The following is a 5,458-nucleotide window of genomic DNA, read 5'->3' on the forward strand; positions in this document are numbered from 1 at the left end:
GACAAACTCAATTGGGAATACACTGAACACGCTCTTCTAACATTCTCCTTCAGTTCTCACTAGACCCAATGGGTCATATCTTTGGTCTCCTCGGATTTCTTATTTATTCTTTTCAATGGCTTCCCCTTGGGAACTTTCAAACCCTCCAAAGGCTCAAAAGAAGGGGATACACTCCCCCCCTTTCCATTATGGTGAAAGGCCTATACCAAACCGTCTTGAAATGACTCTTCTTCCCTAAGAAATTTACTCTCTTCCACCTACAATTTTTGGATGAGACACTCTTGTTGAATCACTCGTATGTCAAGGAAGCCAAGGAATTTAAAGATATACTGGACATATTTTAAGTAGCATCTAGCACCACCATCAACTTAGATAAATCCTAACTCTCAGTTTTGAATAATCCTCCTATATCCCAAAGAAACATCAAGCACATTCTGGAGTTCTCATTTTCTTCCCTTCCTTCCAAATACCTTGGAGCCCCACTTATAGAGTCAACCATTAAACACTCTTTATGGCGATATCTCTTAAACAAACTCACTTGTAAACTCTGTTGTTGGAAATTTTAACCTCTCAGCATATCTAGTTGTCTTGTTCACCTCAAATTAGTTCTTCAAGCCATGCCTACATACCTCTTTTCCATTCTTGTTTCTCCCAAATGTATCCTAACATCCATCATATCTCTTCAATGATCCTTCTTATGGAGAGGAGTAGACTTGAAGCACAGATGGCCTGTTGGGACTCAGAAATGTCATATTTTCATCCACCTTTTTCTTCACTATTCCTTACATTTCATCATCCCATTAACCTTTTATCATATCATTTTCATAAATACATTTGAGTTTCACCTTCTTATTTTCCATTTTATTCATTTTTGTATTACAACTGAATATATGATTAAATATTAGAAAATATACATATTTTTATATATATCTCAAGAATATGTGCGTTTTGTGATGTGTAGGAAATATGTGAAGAATTAATTCCAAGAGACTTCTCAAATATCTCCTCCACCATATTAAGGAGATAATTATGCAAGCCTATTCCTAAAGAGAAAATCATGGAGGATTTGGTTGGCATATCTTATCCATATCTCCTCCACCATATTAAGGAGATAATTATGCAAGCCTATTCCTAAGAAGAAAATCATGGAGGATTTGGTTAGCATATCTTATCCAAGATATGTGAGAGATTTGTGGAGGATTCAAAGGGATCATATTTTGTAATAATGGGAAAGTAGTTGAAAATGCTTGAGAGATTTGTGGAGGATTCAAAGGGATCATATCTTGTAATAATGGGAAATTAGTTGAGAGTGCTTGAGAGAATATTGGATATGTAATTATGAGATGGGTATCTTCCTCATGTATATAAGAGAGTGCTCTCTCTTCATTTGGATAATAATGAATAATGGAAAGGAATTCTTAGTTTTCATCTTTTATTGTTATGATTTCATGATTTGTAATTTGATTCTTGTAATATAATTTGAGATAGTTTTATTGTTGTGAGCTCACATATGTTGTTTTTCATTCAATTCTTCACATGTTGTATTGCTTTCCCCTTATGCAATTTCCTGCTTTCCTAGTTAGTATTTCAATGCCTTCCTAGATTAATTCGATTTCAGTAATTTAGATTAGTGCATGTGCCTCGTAAGCCTACGAACCTCGGATTGACAAATTAAATAGTTGGGCAAGTACTACAACATAATTAAACGATAATATTTTTACCCAACATTTTGGCGTCGTTGCTGGGGAGGCACGATGGATTGAAGTTTAGTTTGATTTTTCATGCAAGTGTGTTTATACATGTTCCTAACTCTGAGGTGTTAAGGCGGTAAGACGTGGGGAACATCCTATGCATCACATTCGAGATACCGTAAGTGTGTTTGATTTTCACAACTATGAAGAGTGTTTGATGAATTCATGGTTCATGGTTGTAGTTGAAGAATTCAATTGCTCAGTTAATGAGCAGTCCTTGTAAGAGGGTTTAATTGAGTATTGAATTCAAGATTATTTCTGTGGTCCTTTTGTTTTTAATTCAATTTTTAGTGTGCTGATTTGGAAGAGTTTTTGTGAACTAAAACCTTGTAAAAGGATTAAAAACTCAGACAATTATTAGCACTTTGTTTTTAGAATCTCTTTCAACATGGTTTTATAATGAGTGTTAGCTTGGAACTACTCACTCAGATCCTTGCAGAAGTCAGAATCTCCTCTTCCCTGGAAAAGGAGATCTTGACAAGAATTGAAAGTTCAACTACTCCCCAAGAAATAAACGAAGATTCAACATCTGAAGAATCCTGCGTATCTGATGGCGAACAATCATTCGAACAGGAATTCGAGGAAGAAGAACAACATATCGGAGAAGAAGAAGAGGAGTTACAACATGATCTAGGTGAGAGAAACTGTGCCTATCAAAGCTTTATCGAACAATGGTTCCAGGTAAGTACTAAATTAGATTCATCTTTTTATTTTTATTTAGTTGATTTACAGATACAACAACTAGACTCATTCACTCTCGAATATTTTCATTTTTCATTTGAAAAATTGCTACTGAATCTATTGTTGTTACTGCTATGTGAGTGGCTTCATTGGAAGTTTAACTACACGTAACTAATTTGTAAATTCTAATTAGTATAGATTAGCTAGGCTTTCATTTTTAGCGTTTGCTTTCATTTTCAGTTTTGCTTCTACCTAGAATAAGTATGCTCTCCTCCACGCTTAGTGCGATCACGACGATCAGAAAATAGGGATGATTTAGACTAATTTCAGGAATAAATAAATTCATGTTTTGCAATATGCTTCATCAAAAACATCTTTCAATATGCAAATCATTGTGTCCATTTCTCAACATTTCTCAATGAATTTTGGTGGCAACGCTTCACCAGGCCTTGCTACGGCAGGGCAGAGACGTGCGTATCTTACTGGCACAAAAGAAACCATTGCTTCTGCTACATAATAAACTTGGAATTCAATCACTGCACCTACACATTTAAAACAATTTTTGTCATAGCGTTCTCATACATATTTAATTGGGATTGCACGTTATTTGTGCAAATCGAAAAAATGTAAACGAATTGTCAATACAAAAATGGAAAAGATGCCCTCCGCCATCGCAAATCCCTCAGAAACGCCCACAAAATACTCCAAATCATAAATTAAAAATCCGACTCTTTGTCCAGAAAATCAGGAAACGATAATACAAATTCCAATTTTGCAGGAACAAATCACTGCACAATAAGTTAAATCGGATTTTTCTATCACTAAATCAAATATCGAGGAGGTAGTTACTCCAGATCTTCCTACATGCAAGGATTTGACTTCCTTGCCTCAGATTGGAAGCTGAATCGATTCCCATGTGGCTCTGACTCCTGATAATCTTGAGCTTGTAACATATTTCTGTTTTTCGGCCAACAGTTCTATCATGCCTGGTGGGAGCAATCGAAAACGCTAAATATCAAAGCAGCATTTCTTTCCACGCCATTATGTCTATAGCTCTTAACAAATTCTACAAATTAGATCACAATGGCCGAATCTTGAGGGAATGTTGTCATCACAGATGTAAGTCAAGATACACTATGGCTAGGTTTCCAGTCCCTTGCAAAATTCGAACTTGGACATGGAACTAATCAAAACAAATTATTAGCTAAACATGTTGATGGATTTCCTTTATCATTGTTCATGTGTCTTGATCATGGTGTTGTTTTTTATTTTTTCGATTGTGGAGGTGAAGTTGCTTATTTGCCAAAACGCGAGGAATCGCTCATGACTAAGACACAGTTATCACAATGAAAATCATGCATGGGTGCAACTGTATTCTTTGGAGGATGAGGGACAATTGCTGCATCTTTTAATAAATCTTCTCTTTTACAAAAAGAGAAATGTACAGCAGCCTCCTCATACAAAGGCGAGTCTCCGAGCGAGATGGAGAGAGAAGGATTTCAAGAGAAAATGTTGAAGGTAAAGAGGAGGCAGTTTTGTAGTAATATCCGGAGATCCTGATACTGGGAATTCACGAGGTTTTGGCTTTGTCAGTTATGATTCTTTTGAAATATCTGATGCTGCTATTGAGATTGCAGGGAATTAGTCACGTGCTGAGACTGAAGCTGCGTCGATCTTCAGCTTGATGATGAACCTATTTTCCCTCAAAGGTTTGGTACACCATTTCCCCAAACTTCAGGCGATGCAGAAAGGCTTTCGCATCATTATATGGTGCTGGAGAAGGCCAATGAGGTCAATGCTCGGATTTATGCAGAAACATTCATCTGGCCTCCAAGCGTTGAAATAAAATGACTATTTTGGATGTCGATATCTGGTAAAGGTTTATGGTGGGTTTTGCATTTTCTGCAGTAAGTATGTCGAAGCCCAAATCTCCTCTCGATGCATCCAGACTTAGCAGCATGATTTGGGATCCACCCTCCATGTCTCGACATTGATGCTCTAATATCCAATGCTTGCGATAAAGTCATCGAAGATGAGCGCCAGTCGAAGATAGATAAGGAGACGGGAAAGCTCGAATAGAAGATCATTCGCATGATGTTAAGTGGCAAAGGGGACAAATTGAAGCCCAATTCCTGCAATTCTGTCGAGGTTGGGGAGCATCACATCTGTGTTGCCGCTACGAAGAAGGCAAAATCTGGCTACCGCATATGGCAATGGCACGGCCATATCATGTTTTATGATGAAGAAAAGGGTTTTCGCCTTGAGTACATCTACGGCAATTATTTCCAGAGCCTTGAGGCGGAAGAAAATGTTGAGGCCGAAAAGAATGCCGAGAATTCAGTTTTGCGGGAGCTGAAGAAGAAGTCTTGAAACGTAAACTTGTTTGCAAGCCAGGTGTCTTCGTTGAAGAATGACTACAATGGAGAAATGTCAATGGATAATCAAGAACGTACATTCGTACCTCGAATGCTATGAAGGGATGAATCTTTTTATCATTAAATGGGGTATGGATTTTTACATAAAAATAAATAAAATTAAAAATTAAAAAATTAAAAAAAAAATAATAATAGTAATAATAATAATTTAAAAGACCTTTCTATGTTAGTTTGGTGTTAAAAATAAAGATTGTTTTCAATTTTCCTACAAACCAATAAAAACATTTTGAAAAAGTATTGCACAATCAATGAGTACATTGCATGGGGACATGCAATATTTCTAGTTGGGGGGAAATAAAAGTATGTTGGAATTTATCATTTATTTTTGTGGGCAAGAGTTAGGATGCATATACTAACAAGTGAAATGAGATTGGTGTTATGTGTAGGTCAATGAGAAGCTTATGCAGAAAGCTCAACATTACAATGCGACACCCTTTTCATCCACAATTAGTGTAACTTCGAAAAATAATTAAAAAATGGACATTTCATAAATTCCTGAAAATTAGCTAATTTGTTTTTGAGTCACTTCATATAGGAATGATCGATGGAGACGACACACAAAGGTGACAATTTTTATGCAGGAATGGTGCT

At 36.4% G+C, this 5,458-nt stretch overlaps 1 pseudogene; it reads left to right on the forward strand.

Moving 5' to 3' along the window:
- Positions 1-4,345: 4,345 nt before the first annotated feature.
- On the forward strand, positions 4,346-4,802 carry LOC149222661 (uncharacterized; annotated as a pseudogene).
- The last annotated feature ends 656 nt before the right edge of the window (positions 4,803-5,458 follow it).

This window comes from Pinus tabuliformis, chromosome Q, assembly GCF_031772625.1.
Source record: "Pinus tabuliformis cultivar Carrire ecotype Pingquan chromosome Q, CPIR1, whole genome shotgun sequence".
Classification (NCBI taxonomy): domain Eukaryota; kingdom Viridiplantae; phylum Streptophyta; class Pinopsida; order Pinales; family Pinaceae; genus Pinus; species Pinus tabuliformis.